Here is a 20072-nt window from a genome sequence, read left to right as displayed (position 1 = left end):
GGAGACTGAGATCTGAGGATGTCAATTGGAAGCCCCCGGAGGCGGGAAAGTCCAGGAGACTCTAATCTCCAACCAACTACCAAAACAAACAACGACAACAACAAAGCTGTGGCTCAAGTGATTGGAGAGCTAGCCTTGAGCCTAAGAAGCTCAGGGACAGCACCCAGGCCCAGGACACACACACACACACACACACACACACACACACACACACACACACACAGAGAGAGAGAGAGAGAGAGAGAGAGAGAGAGAGAGACTACATCATATTCTGAGCTGCCTGGATTGAAAGTCTACTGGACCCTGCCTTCTAGGACCTTCTAGATGCATCTCTCATCTGTGCATCCTCTCCTGCCTACCACCACCACCTCCATTTTCTCTTCTTTCTGGCATACATCCTCTGCCTTGCCTCTGAAAAGCCTGCTGGTCCTCACACCCTCCCACCTCTTCCCCTGGGAGAATTCCCCTCCCACCTTTCAGACTGAGAGTGTGCGCACACACACACACACACACACACACACACAGTTCCACACTCCTGACCCACCAACCTCAGACATAATAATAAATGTGTGTTGTTCTAAGATGGTAATAGTAAGTTAACACAATTATCTAATAAAACTGAACATTAAGAAGAAAGCATGGTTGTACTAGAAAAAAAGGAACAAAGTTCATCCTATTTGAAAAATGATACACAAAGCCAAGGGAACTGTTGTGGGAGGAGGGAGGGAGAGAGGGGGGAACAGAGAGGCAGAGAGGCAGAGAGGAGAAAAATAGGAAGGAAAAGGGGAGGAAGAAGGAAGGGACCCTAAGAGAATTCACTACATTATCTGGCTACAAAAATTAGTATACTAAGCCAGGTGCTGGTGGATTACATCTGTCGACCTAGCTACTCAGGAGGCTGAGATCTGAGGATCACTGTTCAAAGCCAGCCTGGGCAGGAAAGTCCATGAGGCTCTTATTTCCAATGAACCACCAGAAAAACTAGAAGAGGAGCTGTGGCTCAAAGTGGTAGAGCACTAGCCTTGAGTGAAAGAGCTCCGGGATAGTGCCCAGGCCCTGAGTTCAAGCCCCACAATCAACAACAACAATTAGTATATTGAAATATCACACTAGTTATATTTATTGAAGACTATCTGAGAGACACACATTAGGGGTTCCTGACTCTTCTGAAAGGTGTGTGTGATTCTTTCTCCCATGCATGTGAGAGAAAACAGAAGCAGAAAGAGGTTAGGGAAGGCTGTCCTCATGACACCATGGTAAGCAGGGCTAAGACAGGCACCCAAATTACAGAAAAATAGCTTTTCTGCCCATGCGCAAGCTAAGACTGGTTAGAAACAGAATAAAATTAAAGATTCCATTTATGAAAACAAGCAAAAAGTCAGCAAGACTTCAAAGAAACAAACCTAATAACCATTAACATGCAAGTCTTAAACTTGTATGAAGGAACACGAACAATTTCATTATTAGACAAGGGGGAAAGCATTCATTTTTAAAAACAAAAGGACTAAATAATGTATAATTTCCGTGCAGCCCTGATTAAAATACTTGAAAGGCATAAAGAAAATCTATGTCGCAAAATGTGAACTAGTTAATCACTTAAAAGAAATAAAAGCTAGGCACTGGTGGCTCTTGCCTGTCATCCTAGCTACTCACAAGCTGATATCTGAGGATCACAGTTCAAAGCCAGCCCAGACAGGAAATTGCATGAGATAGTCTCTAATTGACCACCAAAAGAGCCAGCAGGGGAGGTGTGGCTCAAGTGGTAGAGCACTAACTTTGAGCAGTAAAGCCAAAGGTGAGTTTGAGGTCCTAAACTCAAGCCCCAGTACTGGCACAGTTAAGAAAAGAAAAAGAAGGGAAGGGATGGGGAGGGGAGAAAAGGGAAGGGTAACATAGGTAGCAATCACTTTGTTTGGAAAAGAATATTATCTAACCCACTTGCGGACAGTTTTCATTCTCTGCTTCTAGAAGCCTCCTGTTCCTTTGTGCCACACTAAAAACAATGTATTTGTTGACACAGAACATTAATTCCATTAAAATCACATTATGTGTAATGAAAAGCTATCAGAGTATAATTACGCAAGCAGATTCACAGAACCCACAGCAACTTTTAAATTCACTGGAATTAACAACAGGAATGGAACCTGTCTGGGAGAAAAATTGCAACATCGTTTCCAAAGCCTGACCACTGAAGCCCCTCGGTGCTCATGTGATGAAGAACCTCTTCTATGCCAACTCCCAAAGCCAGAACTATTCTTTCCAGGCACCTCTGCCTGGACTTTTGGGGGAAGTTGGGGGGAGGGGGTTGTGAGCTGCACCCTGTAGAATTCACCCAAGAGCCTGAGCTCTTCCTGGAATTCTATCCCTGCACCCCAGTGTTCAGACTGAAGGCCTCCAGTTCACACCCCAGGTTGTCAACCACATTGCGACAACTGCAGAGAGGCCCAAGCTAGCCACATTGTCTCCTCCTGCCTGACCTCTGACCTCTGACCTCAAATTGGGCCTTCCAGGTGGCATAGGTCTGTTGTCCAGCCTATGATAGGAGGCAGGGAGGAGCAGGGGACTTAGCTCCTGCAAGAGGGGTCCAGAGGGACTGGAAATCTCACCACCTCCATTGAAGTCCCAGGTTGAAATGCCACTCACTGGGACCTACCAACTCTCTACCTAGACCCCCCCCCCCTTTCTGCTTGGGGAGACCCAGCAGCCTGTGATATCTGTCTTTACCCTCCAGCCTTGTTGCCTCAGACCTGCGGCCTGGTACCTCCCATGTCTGGTGAGCAATGGCTCCTAAGTCAAGGATGCCCCTTCAGTTCCCATCAGACCACCTCTCCTTCCTGTAGTCCAGCTTCCTGCTTCCTACTTCCTGCATTCCAATCTCCTGCTTCCTGTGTTCCAAATTCCAGCTTCCTGTATTCCAACTCACAGGGTAGCCAGTGTCTTTCCCCCTCACTTCTACACTCCTCCTTAGCAGGTGTCTCTGCCTGCCCATCTCCCTGGCTGCCTCCTTCCCCTCTCCCCCAGGGCTGTCCTGGGAGAGCTCAAGGCTCCAGCTACCCAGTTGAAATCCATCCTGGCTCAGTGGACGCCTTCTCCCACCCACTGATGGAGACCATTGTTCTGCACAGTTTGCCAAGTCTGATTGTCCCCTTAGAGCTACGATCATGTTGGCTGTTTCTACTATTAATGTATGCCTCTCTGAACTTGACACTTTAACTTCTGCCTATAAAACTTGATGCTTCTGGCTCTCCCAATGTACACAACACGTGTACACACACACGCGCACAGAGCAGACACTCTTTCTTCCATTCACTTTGCCAATCCCAGTAACCTTTTGTTACTCTGGCATTCATGGTTGGCATTACAACTATATAAATATCGTCCATAACTGTGCCAGAGGAGGATTATAATTGCAATGCCCTTTTAAAATCACATTACCGTATTTAATTGGAGTTAATTGCCCATTTGTCATTTTTATATGCCTGCCAAAAGTTCATCCCAAGCTCTCCAGCAAACCTCGAGAGTCTCCCCTCACTGGTTGGGAATATTAAGTGTTCCGTCCAGTTGGTGTTTCTTGGGCGTGACATAGGGACCCGTGCCCTGCTCCTCCCTCGCTGGCCATCCCCTTGGGCTGGGCAGAAAACTCAAAGATTCCTTTGCCTCTCAGAGTTGTTTTCTTATCCTTTGTCTTCTTCTTTCTTTGGTGACTTCCGAACTTTGCTTGTCTGTTTTGAAACAAGGTCTCACTAGCAGCCCAGGCTGGCCTAGAACTCATGATCATGCCTCAGGTTCCCAAGTGCTGGGTTACTGGTATGTGCCACACATTTGATCTTTCCTTTTTTTTTTTTTTTTTGGTCAGTTGGGGGGGGGTTTGAACTCAGGGCCTGGGTGCTGTCCCTGAGCTCTTTTTGCTCAAGGCTGGCTCTCTACCACTTAGAGCCACAGCACCAGTTTTCTGGTAGTTAATTGGAGATAAAAGACCACAGGCTTTCCTGCCCAGGCTGGCTTTGAACCATGATTCTCAGATCTCAGCCTCCTGAGCAGCTGGGATTACAGGTGTGAGCCACCAGTGCCCAGCTGGCCTCTCCTCCTTCTCCTCCTCCTTTTTATTTTTTGCCAGTCCTGGGGCTTGGACTCAGGGCCTGAGCACTGTCCCTGGCTTCTTTTTTTTGTTCAAGGCTAGCACTCTGCCACTTGAGCCACCGCATCACTTCTGGCTTTTTCTATATATGTGGTGCTGAGGAATCGAACCCAGGGCTTCATGTATGCAAGGCAAGGACTTTACCACTAGGCCATATTCCCAGCCTTGGCTTTTCCATCTTTATTAGCAAATATTAGCTGTACACAGGGATTTTACTGGAGTGCTTCCATAGTCACATAACGTGTAGCCCAATCAAACCCAGATGCTCCACAACCCCCCTTATCTCCCTCCCCCTTCTTGTAATAGTGTCAACAAATTTCACTGTTCTATTTTCTGTCTTATTCACACCCCCATAACCTCTTCCTTGGTCGTCTTCCTTCCCCTGACTCCCACCTCCAAATGGACTTGGTTTTGGTTTGTGTTTTTTTTTATATCCCCATCCTTCATTATTTTAGAGGGTTAGATTTTTCTTCAAACATAAACTCTCACTTGCTTCCCAAGCTTGTCTCCAATTCATGAGCTTGTGTCCTTCTCCAGCCTCAACCTTCTCAGTGCTGGCTGGCACTACAGGTATATGTTACCACACAAAGCCCTTACATTTAAGATACTCAAAAAGATTGTCCAAACCATTATTGTGGGGCTGGGAAGATGGCCTAGTGACAAGAGTGCTTGCCCTGTATACATGAAGCCCTGGGTTTGATTCCCCAGCACCACATATATACAAAACGGCCAGAGGTGGCGCTGTGGCTCAAGTGGCAGAGTGCTAGCCTTGAGCAAAAAGAAGCCTGGGACAGTGCTCAGGCCCTGAGTCCAAGCCCCAGGACTGACAAAACACTCACTCACACACACACACACACACACACACACAACAAACAATTATTGTGAGAGTAAAAAAAAAAAAGACTATTGTGTAGTATATGAACAAGTGAAAGTTCCAGTGCCATCTCCACTGTTAGCGTATTTTTTTCCTTTCGGACTCTATATTAACTTTCCTAATAACAGTTATCTACCTCTGCATCTCTACTTAATTTCTGTAGCTTTAAAACAAGTGTGGACATCTACCAGCATGGCTTCCTCCCAACCTGACCCCTTAATCTAGTGCTCTTACTCATACTTTTACAATTAGGTGGTTAAATTTCATTCTCTTCTCAAAACATTCTATTGTGATTTTTTTTTTTTTGGGGGGGGGGGCTTGGACTCAGGGCCTGAGCACTGTCCCTGGCTTCTTTTTGCTCAAGGCTAGCACTCTGCCACTTGAGCCACAGCACCACCTCTGGCCGTTTTCTATATATATGTGGTGCTGGGGAATCGAACCCAGGGCTTCATGTGTACAGGGCAAGCACTCTTGCCACTAGGCCATATCCCCAGCCCGCTGGGCTGGCTTTTAACTGTGATCCTCAGATCTCAGCCTTCAACCACAGGTGTGAGCCACTGGCCCCTGCCTCCCAAGTCTCTTTTCAGTTTCCAGGCTGTATAAAATAACAGAAGAAGAAGGGGAGAGGGAAGAGGAGAGGAGAGGAGGAAAGGTGAGAGGGAGGAAGGAAGGAAGCAAGCCAGCCGCAAGAAGCTTTCATGTGGGCCACAATAGATAAGTAGCTACATATTACCTGGGAAATAGAACTCATGGCTATTTTCCACCTAAATCTTCCCTCAAATCGAGATTGATTTTCTCTAATCGCCCTAGTTTGAGAAGGCTGCTTATGAAGAGAAGTAAGGAGTGATACGTACGTTCGCTGCTTCTTTAATTGCATTTTCTGCAAAATGCCGCACTTCTATTTTTTAATACCCGATCACACCATCAATGGAGCTACATTCCACAAAAGCAATTATATTTTGCTCAGCAAAAAATAAAAATAAATAAAAAGAGAGAAAAAAGTTCAGAATGGGATGCGTGGCACGGTAACCCCCGTAAGAATAGAAGCAATTTAGGACATTTTAAGATAACGACTGGGCTCATTTTATTCCTAATTTACAACAAATACGCCTTAAAGACAGACGAGGGCCGGCGGCGTCTGCTCCAAGTCCGAGCGGCCTGCCCTGCGCGCACATAAACCAGAAAGGGCGCCGCAGGGGCCAAGGGTTCCACCCAAACATGGACGGCCGCGCCGGGAAAGGCCCAGGCTTTCAGCCGCCCTGCCGCCCTCGTGGGCCGGCGTGGGGCGGGGGGTGGGGGAGAGGCCTTCGGCTCCCTCGGAAATGGCGGGGCGGGCGGGCGGGCGGCCTCCCTCGGGACTGACGGCGCCCCATCCCCCCTCCACGAGCGGCTCCCGGACAGCGCAGACGCCATCCTGGCCTCCCTCTCTGCCCCTTGGGCGCAGCACTCGGGCGCCATCTTGGTGTCCCATGGACGCAGGACTTGGGCGCCATCTTGGATGCAACGCTCGGGCGCCATCTTGGTGCCCCATGGACGCAGGACTCGGGCACCATCCTGGTGTCCCATGGACACAGGACTCAGGCGCCATCTTGGGCACCGCACTCGGGGACCATCCTGGTGTCCCATGGACACAGCAGTCTGGCGCCATCTTGGTGTCCCCAGGACACAGGACTCGGGCGCCATCTTGGACGCAGGACTCGGGCGCCATCTTGGTGCCCCTTGGACGCAGGACTCGGGCGCCGTCCTGGCGTCCCCTGGACCTGGTATTCTAGGTGTTGCTCTCTAGAAATTATACCTGCAGGTGTTCTGGGTTCCTCCTTCTCGTCCTCACCTGGGGCCTCCACCTTGGCGGCCTCACCTCCTCATCACTGGCCACCCCACGGGCTCCACCTGCAAACTCCACCGTCCAACCAGAGCCATCCCACCAAGGCCCGCCCGCCCCGCACCCCACCAGGGCCCCCAGACCACCGCCCCACCAAGGCCCGCCCTCCCCGCACCCCACCAGGGCCCCCAGACCACCGCCCCACCAAGGCCCGCCCTCCCCGCACCTCACCAGGGCCCCCAGACCACCGCCCCACCAAGGCCCGCCCTCCCCGCACCCCACCAGGCCCGCCAGACCTCAGCCAGGCGCTGGGGAGTCACAGTCCCCACACCCACACCACGGAAGCCAAGCACCAGACACCCTGCCTGAGGATTCCCCGACGCCAATGAAACATCAGACCCCACAAGTGATTCAAAAGAGCTGGCCAAGCCAGGCTAGCCGGCTACACAGAAGAAAAGAACAAGGAAGAAAAGGGGGGAAATCTTCTTACACACACTCTTCAAAGAAGCACCAAAAAAGACTGCAAGTCAACGTCTCACAGAAACGATGAAAACCTTGTTTTTAAGTACTAAAAGAAAACAACTGCCAACCTAAAGAATTCTATAACCAACAAACCTTTCACGCCGGAAAATTGGGGGGGGGGGGAACGGGGGGGATCTGAAGACAAGAATCCAAGAGCAATCCTACACAAAGGAAAAGGAAAACGGCCCAGGGAGGAGCCCAGACCAACAGGAAGGAAGAAACAGTCATCTTTCAGACAAATGGATACCGACTAGGACCAATCAGAAGCGATGAAAGAGACAGACTGGTGAAGGATACACCCCCATCCTATTGCCTCAGGCCCATACAGACACTAGGCGGAACCTCAATATGCGAACCTGGTGTCTGGGCCTGAGGCAAGAAGGTGGGGGTCAGTCCTTCATATTCCATCTTTGGATACATAGAAAGAATGGGCCTAGAGGGGAGAGGTAAGTCCTTCCATAGGGGCTTTGCACCGAGAGAAAGAGGAATGCTAATGCAGCACCCACAACTGTAAAGCAAAGAGAGCACCCGGGAATACCCATACCCCTCAGGAAACTCAGGCCTCTGGCGCCACTGGACACCTCTGAAATCAGGCCAACTTGATACAGAGCATCCCAGGGGTGTGGGGGCTGATCAAGGAAAGAGATAAGAGCAAGAACGTCAGTAAGAGACTGTATGTAAGCTTTTGTGGGTGCTTGGCCACATTGCAAAGGTCAAGGGTCATAGCCTAATGGTTGGTGGAAAATCCAAAGCAAGTGCCCACGTCAAGAAAACCAAAAGGTAAGTTAAGAAACGATCACACTACCCTGCCCAGCTCCCCCAGGATTAATATTCACATTGGCATGGTCATGTCAATGCAAATACCAATTCAACCAAACGTATAAAACACCTGCTTTGGAGAGTGAAGAAGGGGAAGCAGAAGGGACAAGTAAGAATAGAAAGTCAGCTTTTCGCTGCCCTAATAAGAAGTCTAAAAGGAATCCAGAATGGTGGCACACGGGAGGCTGGAAAAGGAAGATTACAAATTTAAGGCCAGATGGGCAGCCTAGCAACACCCCATCTCCAAAAAAAAAAGTCTAACATGATGTCTAAAAACTGATGATCAAGCATTGCGAAACCCTGCGTCCTACTAAAAAGTACTAAAAAGTACTTGCCCCTGAGTGCCGGTGGCCCACACCTGTAATTCTAGCCACTCAGGAGGCTGAGATCTGAGGATCACAGTTCAAAACCAGCCTAAGCACTAAAGTCTGTGAGACTTTGATCTTCAGTGAACTACCCAGAAAAAAGCCAGAAGTGGTGCTGTGGCTCAAGTGGTAGAGCGCTAGCATTGAGCACAAAGAGGCACAGGGATAGCACCTAGGCCTTGAGTTCAAGCCCCAGGAATGGCAAAAAGAAAAAGAAGTATTTGCCTCTAAGCCAATATGAATAGAGAACTACTGGGTTTCCTAGTTTCTATTTGACTTTTTAACTATGTACTTATTTGTTAGATAATACAAAAATTAACATTAAAAAATGCTAACATGAATATGTTGTCCTCTTAGTTACGTCAAACTTGAAATGCCCAAACCACATTAAGTAATACTAGCCTCAATATACATGTGGAAAGCAGTTGATCTTTTCATACTTAGTGTTTTTTTGAAAAACAAAGATGACTCTCCTAAAATATGTCAAAACTCCCGCATCTTTGCATTTATCACGGTTATCATGGGGAAAAGCTAAACTGGCAGTATTATTCTCAAATCACCAAAAGGATTAAGATCATCTAATTTCTTCAACGATTATTCCATGAATAAAAGATACGAAGTACTGGAAATCAGCTAATAGCATACCAGATACTGAAGACTGACTGTTGGGTGAAGTCTAGGAAAATAACTTCAGATGAGCCCACAGAAGCTAAATGGCTCTGAGCATGTTACCTCATCGAGTGCGGGCCCCATTCACCCATCACCTGTCCCGCTGGAGGTTCAACTCCCCCTGACTGTTTGAGAAAGGCTTATGGAGCTGAGCTATAGAAGAAAAAGAAACAGTCAGTCCTTGGATTTAAAAGGGAAACAGCAGGCGGGGAAGGTGGCTTAGTGGTAGAGTGCTTGCCTAGCATGTGTGAAGCCCTGGGTTCGATTCCTCAGCACCACATATATAGAAAAAGCCAGAAGAGGCACTGTGGCTCAAGTGGTAGAGTGCTAGCCTTGAGCAAAAAGAAGCCAGGGACAGTGCTTAGGCCCTGAGTCTCAAGCCCTAGGACTGGAAAAAAAAAATAAATAAAAGGTGGGGGGCGGGGGGAAGAGCAAGGTAAACTGGGAGTTTGGAGAAGGTGAAAGCCAACAAGTTGATGTGTGAAACGAGAGAAGATTAGGACAGAAAGAGTCCTAAATCATGCCAGTGGTTCACACCTGTAATCCCAGCTACTCAGGAGGCTGAGATCTGAGGATCACTGTTTGGAGTCTGCCCAGGCAGACAAATCAGAGAGTCTCTTATTTCCAATTCATCAGCAAAAAGCCAAAAGTGTAGGTGAAGCTCAAGTAGTAGAGGGCCAGCCTTGAGAGAAAGAGCTAAGGACATTGCCCAGGCTGAGTTCAAGCCCCAGCACTAGTGCAAAATAGGGAAGGAAGGAAAGGAAGGAGGGGGAGATGGGAGGAAGGGAGGAAAAGAAAGAGGGAAGAAGGAAGGAAGAAGGGAAAAAGGAATGAAAGGGAAAGGGGAAGGAGAAGGGAAAGGGAAGCACAGGACTCCTGGTGGCTGGCAAGCCAAAGAACTCTGGGCCTCTGTAACCTTGGCAGTCATGAGTTTGTGTTGAAAGGCAAACTCTCCACTCCCACCACCATCCCCACCCCCTCCTTACAAAATCATCAGGAAATTCTTTTAAAGAAATAATCTTTAGGGGACCAGCGAGGAAGGTAGGTGATAAGGACTCACAGGATTTTGAAGGTCAGGTGTAAATGACACAGGGCAGTGCTCAAGACAGCCCGTAAGCACTGGGATAGGAATGGAGCATACAATCTAGTGAATGAACAGAACTCATGGGGAGGGTGTTGGACATGGGGACCAATGAAATCATTGCCTGATGCCGCCTATCATTTCAGATCTGGTAGGGCTATGAGGCACTGTTAATAGATGTGACAGGCACAATTGAATGGATTACTTTAGAAGAGGTGACCATGCTTTCTATACTGTACTAGTTTCTCAATAAACACGCAGAGAAAAGTTCCAGCCCACGATGACAGAGCACAGTTCCCTTTCTGGAAGAGGCCCAGAGCCCAGCAGAATAGCAAATTTTATCTGACAAGCCTGAATTCATATCGTGGCATAGAGAACAGTTCAGCTTCAAAGAATCAGGCCTTCCCCAATGTGACCTTGGAACCTTTATGCTTTAAAAAAAAAAACTCAAAATACATATTTAACATCTTGCATAAGTAATCGCTTGCTGCACATGCTATAGGAAACGTTAGCCAAGAAAATTACAGTGGGAATTCAGAGAACGACTTTCCTCTTCAAAAATGGAAATGGCTTTTTCTGACTATATAAATAATATACACTTGTGTTGCTAAATTTAAATAATCTGAAAAATTACAGGGAAAGTAAAAATAGTTAAATGTAGATATGCCTAGATATGTTTTTCCTTTCCTCCTATTTTAAAAGCTCATTTGTTGCCAGGTGCTGTTGGCTCACTCTGGTAATCCTAGCTACTTAGGAGGCTGAGATCTGAAGCCAGCCTGGGCAGGAAAGTCCATGAGACTCTTATCTTCCAAGGAACCACCAGAGAACTGGAAGTGGTGCTGTGGCTCCAAGTGGTTGAGGCTAGCTATCTTTTGTCCTTCAGAGGGTGAGTTAAAGACATCACTGCCTCCATCACTGACAGATGGCTCTTCCAATGGCTGGCTCCACTCACCCTACTAGTCTCATTTCAAATGCTACCAGCTTATAGAGGCCTTCATTCAGTGCCCCCCACCCTGCACAGTCCAAAGCAGGGCCTGGACCTTCTCTATGGTTTCCTAGATCTCGACATAGCATCACAAGAAGGGTTTCTTCATGTAGTCTCTCTCCAGAGCCAGACTGTGTACTTGCCAGACAGTGGCCCAGTCTATCTGTGTCAAAGCTCTGTCTCGAAGTTCTAGCAAAGACCCAGCCCACAGCCAGTAGTATGCTCATTATGACAGATGGATGGATGAGTGGGTTGGTAGGTGAATTGATGATGGATGGATGGATAGATGAATGGATGGAAGGAAGAATAGATGGATGGATGAGTGAGTTGGCAGGTGGATGGATGGATGGATGGAAGGGTGAGTGGATTGGTAGGTAGACAGGTGGATAGACAGATGGGTGGATGGATGAGTGGGTTGGTAGGTGTATGGATAGTTGGATATATGGATGGGTGGGTGAGTGGGTGGATGGATGGATGGATGGGTGGATAGATGAATGGGTAGGTGGGTTGGTAGGTGAATGGATAGGTGGACAGATGGGAAGAATGAATGAACGGATGGGTGGAAGGAAGGGCATAATGTAGAGAGAGAAGTAAGGAGAAAGAAAAAAAGGGGCATAGAGGGAAATGGAACCAACTCTCATTTTACACTAATCTACTCACCTTTCTGTTTCTTGGGAGATTTCCCTATTCCCCCAAAGCCAATGACTCAATCTAAATCGTGGATAGATGGAAGGACCAAAGAAAAGAAGGGAGACAAAGTAGGCAAGTCCTTGGGGTTTCCTGTCCCCCTGCGCTCCCCTCTCCCAAGTGCTCTTTGAACAGCTCCTTTGCAAGCCTTGGCCAAACTTGTTCCTCAACACACCCCATTATAATTATGGGCTGATGATGCTTTATGCGGGCCCTAACTACCATTCAGGCCTTCCATCTGCGTTTATCAAATCCACACAAAGATTTCAAGAGAGAGCTACCGGAATGAAAGAGGTTCCCGAGGTCTGGTCAGGAACCCTGCATAAAACCTCGCTGGGAAGCGGGGTTTGGACCCAGGCCTCCCGTCTCTACTGTCAGTTTTTTGAACTGCCACATAATTATAATTCTCCTGCCTGCTAGGACCCATCTCCATACACTTCTAAGTTCTGGATCCAGAACCTGGGTCCCCAGTCCACAGGATGGCGCCCCTAGTGGTCTGAAAGCATCACTGCAGCGGTATGCACCTACAGGGGCTGTGGGTCCGCTGAGTCCTTGTAGGTAGAGCTTTATTGTAATAAGAAAGAATTCTGCAAAACATGCTTTTATGAATCTAAATTTTTAATGAGACTGGTCCACTTAGAGTGTCATCCTGAACCTTTTGTAAATCCCAGTAGGCTTTGAATCATTCTAACAATCAAAATTGACAATATACCCCAGAGACCTTTTACAGGCATGCTTTTAACCAAACCTAAAATCTACAAAATAAAGTTATTTTGTGCAGCCCTCTCACAAATATTGTTGTAATACAAAGGACCTTTTTCCTCTCTCTCTTTCTCTCTCTCTCTCCCTCTCTCTGTTTTGTTTTGTTGTTGTAGTAGCTTGAACTCAGGGCCGTGTGTCCTGCTTGGCTTTTTGCTAAAGGCTGGTGTTCTGCCCCTCAAACCATTTCACCAATTCTGAGATTTTGCTGCTTAGGTGGAGATAAGGGTCTCACCGATGTGTCTGCCTGGGCTGGCTTCAAACCACGACCCTCATATCTCAGCCTCCTGAGTAGCTACGATTACACGTGTTTGAAACCACTTTTTTAAAAAGTGTTTTTGGATCCAAGCAGTGGTAAACTCATCGGCTTGACTATAATCTTAAAAATAATTGTGGCATCTGTAGATACAGAATGTATAGAACACAGCCTGAGAAAACAGCCAATAAACTAAAAAAGTAAAATAAGGTTTATACACACGAAGTTCTCAGCAGGGCAAGGAGAAAAGGTGGCGGCAAAGAGATTTGTCCCTTTACCTCCCACTCCAAGTCTAAGACTCTTCATGTTCTCGTCTTCAAATTAGTGAAATGAACATAAGCCCGTGCTGATTAGAAAAGTCTAGAATAATGGAAGTCTCAAAACGCATTTGCATTTCCTTTCACCGGGAACAGGCTAAACTTGAGAGTCAGAAAAACCATGCCAAATTGCCTGAGATTTTTGTCCTTTGTTGCTTTAAAATGGCTCTCTGGCCGTAATATGCCATATCACTGGAAATGAGCAGGCAAAGTAGAGCTTGTTAAATATGAAATTAGTGACATGTCCCCTCAATGCGCTGACTTTAATTAGAATCGTAAAGACTTCTTACAACTCCAGCTGACTCCTGAACATTTGTGCTTAGAACCACAATTCAATTGTTTTTGCAATTCCATCCCTGTCCTTGGTCCTTATAGTCATGGGTGGGCAGGGGCGGGGGGGGGGGTGGCAGGGAGGCCAGTTGGGGTTCAGCCTCCCAGGCTCTGTCTCTGCCCAAAGCACTCAAGCCAGGCCTGAAATCTTGCACACATTTCCCTCTTGTATTTCAGCCTGTGTAGAGTGCTCACCACCAAGTCTCTCCCTCCTCCTGGTCACGTCTCCTCTAACATCTGTCCCAAGTATTTCATTGTGACCCACACCGGGAAGTCTGAGTTCACTGGGAATAGCAGCTAGGAGGCTCATGTGGAAAATGGCACCCCTAGTGGTCTGTAACCAGCATGGCAGCAGTGTACGCCTACAGAGGGCTTGTGGGCCTGGTTCAGTCCCAGCCTCAACGTCTCCATTTCCAGCTGCCAAGCTGTGTGGCTCCCTAGGATGCCCACTGCGGGGAGAAATCTGCAGCTAACCCCACGGGCCTGAAGTTGGCTCACTCCGCAGCTGGTCCAGCCCTGACTCCTGACCCTACCCTCACACAGGAATCTACCCAACCACCTGCTTTGCACCTGCGCATCACACCCTCACCTAGCAGGCCTCAATCTGGTGTTGGCACTGCTTTCGTTAATCTCTCAACAGAAGCCGCTAGCACTCTGAGCAAAAAGAAAAGTGTATTTTCTTTTCCCTTCTTGTGCTGGTAGGAGGGCTTGAACTCAGGGCCTTGCATTCATGCACACACACACACACACACACACACATTGCTCACAGTGGATGCTTAACCACTTGAACCATGCGTCCACTTTCACCTTTTTGCTATTCCAGTGTAGATCAGAGCCTTGCAGATTTGTCTGACTGGGCTGGCTTTGAACCACCATCCTCTCAGATCTCAACCTCTTGAGTAGCTAGGATTATAGGCATGAGAGCCACTGGCAACCAGCTCAAGACTACGTTTTCTTTATACCTGAATCTCAAGCACGAGAGGTCTCAAATCATGTCCACAGGGGCCGTGGTATTTGGCATGCCAGACACAGCCCCACAGAGAGTGGCAGTAATTGTATTTTCCCCAACCAAATAGAATGCGGCGGTGGGGGGGGGGGGAGGGCTATCCAGCCTGCTAAAGTAGGCTCCAGCCAGTCCCTATTAACTGGGAGGGAGTTGTGACTCTTCATCTTTGTCTGGGCTAGTGAGAGGCATACGGTGCAGTCACAGAGGGCCAGGCAGCTGCAGTCAATCATCTCAGCACTGGTTTGTGGTATTGTGACTCCATCATAACTTGGGGAGCATGTGGCATGCAATGTAGAGAGAGAGTCACGCCCTATCTCGGAAAGACCACAGATATCCCTTTCCTTTATAAACTAATGGACAAGGAGCCAGGCTGTGGTACAGAGGTAGAATGCTTCACCAGTGTAAGTGAAGCTCTGGGTTCAAGCCCTAGTATCATAAAATCATCATCATCACCATGAAATAAACTCATGCTTAAAAACTTCCTTTTTGCTGGGTGTTGGTGGCTCACACCTAGAATCCTAGTTACTCAGGAGGCTGAGATCTAAGGGTCACAGTCTGAAGCCAACCCAGGCAGGAAAGTTTGTGAGACTCCAATTAGCCACCTGAAAGCCAGAAGTGGTGCTGTGGCTCAACGTGACAGAGCCCTAGCTTTGAGCAAAAGAACTCAGGGATAGCACCAGGCCCCAAGTTCAAGCCCCACCACCACCACTAACATCAACAGAAAACAATCTACCTCCTTTGCCTTCACATTCACCAAACTCCACAGGCATTTGGTCTGCATTTTCTCTTTAAAGCTGCTTCTAATAATTCCCATTATCCACAAAAGACAATGTAATTTATGTAATGGCATCGAATCTTATTCTCTATCCCCTAACATCGTTAGAAAGGCATTCTTCTGAGCCAAGATAAAAGATGCCGTCACCTTGGAGAAGTTCTCATGGTGGAGTTTTCCAAGGCTGGCCCCACAATTCAGCTGGTAGCTGGCAGAAATTTCTGCAGGAAGAAAAAGCTTCATCTCTCTTCTTTTCAACCACCTGACCCTCAAGGCCATTGGCCCTTGGAGACACCAAAGGAAATGTTGACTAGGAAAACACAGAGATTCCTACTCTGAAGAAGGTACAGCCATGATTTGATCCTAATTCTGAACATCCTTGCTACCCAAAATGGACCATCCTCACGAATCAAAAGGTGCTTCATTTACCTGTTTCACCAAGGAGAGATCAGTAGCTAGGCTTTATTGCAGAAATGGCTACAGGCAAAAATGGCTTCCCAGACAATTCATTGACCTACTCTACTGGGGTGGCCCCTAGCCTGCTTTATTTGTAACCAGAAGACTTAATACCCTATATCACATTACAGATCTAGCTATCTTTTTCCTGCCTTTCCAAGACAAAGGTGGGCCTTGTACCTAGAAATAAAGGATCTATCAAACCCACAGAATGAGATACAACGTGGTGTTGCTCCAGTTCCGGCTGGCATGCCATTTGAGCTGATGTCTCGATTTTGAGGAATTCAGGAATTCCCTACAATCCTTCACTAGAGTCATACCGGCTTCCTGGGTTGCAAACTTTGGTGATTTATGAGCAAATAAATACCTGCACGTTTCATAGTTTCTGCTTCAAAAGTGATTGTTGGTCAATGACAGGTCTGGCGTTCATCAACTCTTTGCTTCTCAGGTGTAGAGGTCTACACTGTAAATTGTTCCCTTGGGGTCTCTAAACAAGCTTCTTATAAGAAGTTGGACACTGATGGGATATTTGTGTGATTAGAGCCACATTTTTTCTCTTTCATCAACATCCACATCCTGTTAGCTCTTCAGGGTCCCTACCAATCTACACTTGTGTGATGTCTCATAAATAAGATTCCGGGTCCCTGAAAGAATGTGCTACAAATTAAAGAATAGTCAACTGCACACAAGGCACAGCTGTACATTGCCAAAAGAATCTCACCCAGCCCGGATCAGACTTGAGCAATGACTTCCACTGGAGTGAAGCTCGCAGCTTGGTTTATTGTTTCTCATGCTAAGGTCACCAGGACAGGGCAAGATGGTAGCCATCTGTCTAGAAAGATCTCACATCTGAGATGCAGTGTCTTAGACTGTGATGGAAATCTGTGCCGCAAATGAACATTTCAAGATGGAATCCACAAGGAAACATAGCAGAATTGGCCCAACCATTATGCAAACTTATTAACCATCTAAAGCTGGAGCCTGGGAGAACTGATACCTCCCAGAATGCACCACGCAGACCAGAGGCCCAAGAGAAGCAACATCTCTCCCAGAACTGATGGTTCTTCCTGATAAATATGACTTCTCACGCGCTAGGCTGTGACGCTGTCCCTGTCAGGAACAGAAGTCCCAAGAACCTGTATTTAAAACAAAAGCCCGGCGCTGGTGGCTCATGTCTATAGTCCTAGCTACTTAGGAGGCTGAGAGCTGAGGATCACAGTTCAAAGCCAATCTGGGTTGGAAAGTCTGTAAGACTCTTATCTCCAATTAACCAACAACAACAACAAAAAATGCCAGAAGTGGAGCTGTGGACTCAAGTGGTAGAGTGCTAGACTTGAGCAAACAAACAAACAAAAACCCTCAAGGACAGAGTTCAGGCCTTGAGTTCAAGCCTCAGGACCAATAAATACAAAGGAAAGGGAAGGAAAGGGGAAGGAGGGGGGAGGAGAGGGGAAGGGGGAGAGGATGGAAAAGGTAGGAAGAGGAGAGGAGGGAAGCAGACAGGAAGGGAGGGGAGGGAAGGAAAGGGAAGAGAAGAGCTATAGCTGCAATATCATTCAACTAGCCATTAAATTGAAATAGGTAAACACTTCAAGCACTAACAGAGCTTATTGTTTGCACTCTAAGAAGAGACTGGTAACCAGCTTTCAATACAAAAATTAATACATCAATTACCAAAGACAAATCCCAAGACACTGCTTCAGTATCTGTGTGAAGAGAAGATGAACATTTTCTAAGATAACCCAGCTCCAATTTCTATTACTCCTCACGCTTCTGAAGCTGGGCTTAGAATAGAGATAATTAATAAAATCATCCCTTGATTACCCTTCATGTTTGTACTGCAATCATTTGTTGGAACTAGTGTCTCGGTGGCTCTCGGGCTCTTCATTAGTGCCCTGAGTTGGGTAACAAGCACTTGAATGTACAAACTAAATGCAAGATGGCCTTGGTAATGTAGCAAGGACTTGAATTCCCTGAATATTTTCAAGTAAGACAGCTTCAATCAAGACCTTGGCTCTTGAGAGAGACAGGCGGCATCCTTCAGAATGGAGAAGAGAGAGGAGCCACTTCCCCGGCCAGGCCCCCTGAAAGCCCTTCAGGGACCGTAGCAGTCAAGCAGCCTCTTAGATTTGGCCCACGGCTGTAGAGTGTATGAAGCTGTTCAATACAAAGACACAAAGCCAAGCCAGGCATCAGTGGCTCACGACTGTAAACCTAGCCACTCGGGAAGCTGAGATCTGAGGATCAAGGTTCAAAGCTAGCCTGGGCAGGCTCTGTGAGACTCTTATCTCCAATGAACCACCAGAAAACCAGAAGTGGGGCTGTGGCCCAAAGTGATAGAGTGCTAGCCTTGAGCCAAAGAGCTGAAGGGCAGCACCCAGACCCTGAGTTCAAGCCCCACAATCGACAAAAAATAAACAAATACAAACCAAATAAAGAAACAAATCCAGCCCAAAGAATTCAACATGAATGAATAGCCAAAGTCACATAGGCAGCAAGTTGAAAATACAGCAAGCCAGAGTCAGACCCTGAAGATTCAACTCAGTCACTCTAGTCTTCAACAGGACAGAAGTGGATTGCGATCCTGGCTCTGGCCCTGGGCAGCTGTGTAGACATGTCAATACAACCTCAATATGATGTTGTTATCCTCAACAAACGGACAGCAATGCACAATCCACAGAGGAGGGAAAATGCAGACATACCGTGGACAACCTGACACGCAGAACTGACCTCCAAGAACACCATTCATTCATTCATTCATTCATTCATTGCATTCAAGGGTTTCCCAACACTTTTTTTTTTTTTTGCAGGCTACTGATGTGTAGCTGTCGAGAACCAACATCTGTATAAAATCCTATCAAATGGCCAGGTACCAGTTGATTGTGCTTATCCTTCTGGCTACTCAGGAGACTGAGATCTGAGGATCATGGTTCGAAGCCAACCCCGGGGCAGGAAAGTCCATAAGACTCTTATTTCCAATTAAGCACAAGAGGAAAAAAATCTCTGTAAGATGTCCCATCATCCCTCTGGTGACGTCTCTTCAGCAGCCCCAGACTCCGCCAGTGGTCACCTGTGGCAGGGATGGCTCACAAGTGTGATTTTGTTGCCTGGAAGCAGGAAGCGTTCTGGAACTTTCTCTCTTGAAAAGACATACTGAGGGCTGGGGATATGGCCTAGTGGCAAGAGCGCTTGCCTCGTATACTTGAAGCCCTGGGTTCGATTCCCCAGCACCACATATATAGAAAATGGCCAGAAGTGGCACTGTGGCTCAAGTGGCAGAGTGCTAGCCTTGAGCAAAAAGAAGCCAGGGACAGTGCTCAGGCCCTGAGTCCAAGGCCCAGGACTGGCCAAAAAAAAACAAAACAAAACAGAAAAGACATACTGAGTTATGCCCTAGTGGGGGGAAGTGATGTCATACCCTTGAAGGGGACACTGGGACCTCAGTCCCTCCTCTTCTCTTTGCTTCCGGCCTGCTGTAAGGTGAACAGCTTCCTCCACCACTCACTCGTGCTATGAGGATCTTTCTGCCTTACCACAGACCCAAAATAATGGTGCCAGACTTGCTCAGAATGAAATTTCCAACACTACCAGTGCAAATAAAACTCTCACCTTGAAACAGATGGGTCTCAGGTACTCGTTACTGTCACAGAAAGCTGAGTCCTATGAGATGAACACACATACACACACACATATGAATATGTAGAATGCCCTGTTCCCAGCCCATCCCAGGGATTTTTGTTGCCAAGGACCAATTTCCAGCCCTATACTACTGGGCTTAACATCAGCGCAAGACCTCCAGAGATCTTTGCACACAACTAAGTTTCGGTGGCCAAACATGCCTAAAACACCATCATTTCCAAGTTTGTTTGGTGAGTCTAGCTCAGAGAGAAGGCACCAGGAGATCATTTCATACTACAATTTGTTATTTACATGCAATATGTGTATGGAAAGTGGATGGACCATATGTGAATTTGTGGGTGTGTAATTTACAGGCCAGAAGAACACAATCCTGTGAGTGTGGCAAATAGACATCATCGTGAATGCAGTGTCTCCAGGAAGTTAAGAATCCTGCCCTTCCCCCCCCCACCCGCCGTAGACTTTTCCATGGCCCCCACCCAATCCCACTGGCCGCCACAGGATTTTTATCACCATACCTGAGTTTGGCCTATTTCTGACTTACCTATAAATGGAATCATAAAACACTCCAGGTCTTA

The 20072-nt window shown here is 47.3% G+C and overlaps 1 protein-coding gene across 2 annotated transcripts in view; it reads right to left on the bottom strand.

Annotated features, from left to right (window-relative positions):
* Fam189a1 (family with sequence similarity 189 member A1) overlaps nucleotides 1-20072 on the bottom strand; it is a 139696-nt gene that overhangs the window by 87839 nt on the left and 31785 nt on the right. The gene's annotated exons all lie outside the window — the stretch shown is intronic.

This window comes from Perognathus longimembris, chromosome 20 (assembly GCF_023159225.1).
Source record: "Perognathus longimembris pacificus isolate PPM17 chromosome 20, ASM2315922v1, whole genome shotgun sequence".
Classification (NCBI taxonomy): Eukaryota; Metazoa; Chordata; class Mammalia; order Rodentia; family Heteromyidae; genus Perognathus; species Perognathus longimembris.
The sequence above is the reverse complement of the archived record's forward strand: the minus strand, read 5'-3'. Positions and strand labels throughout refer to the sequence as shown.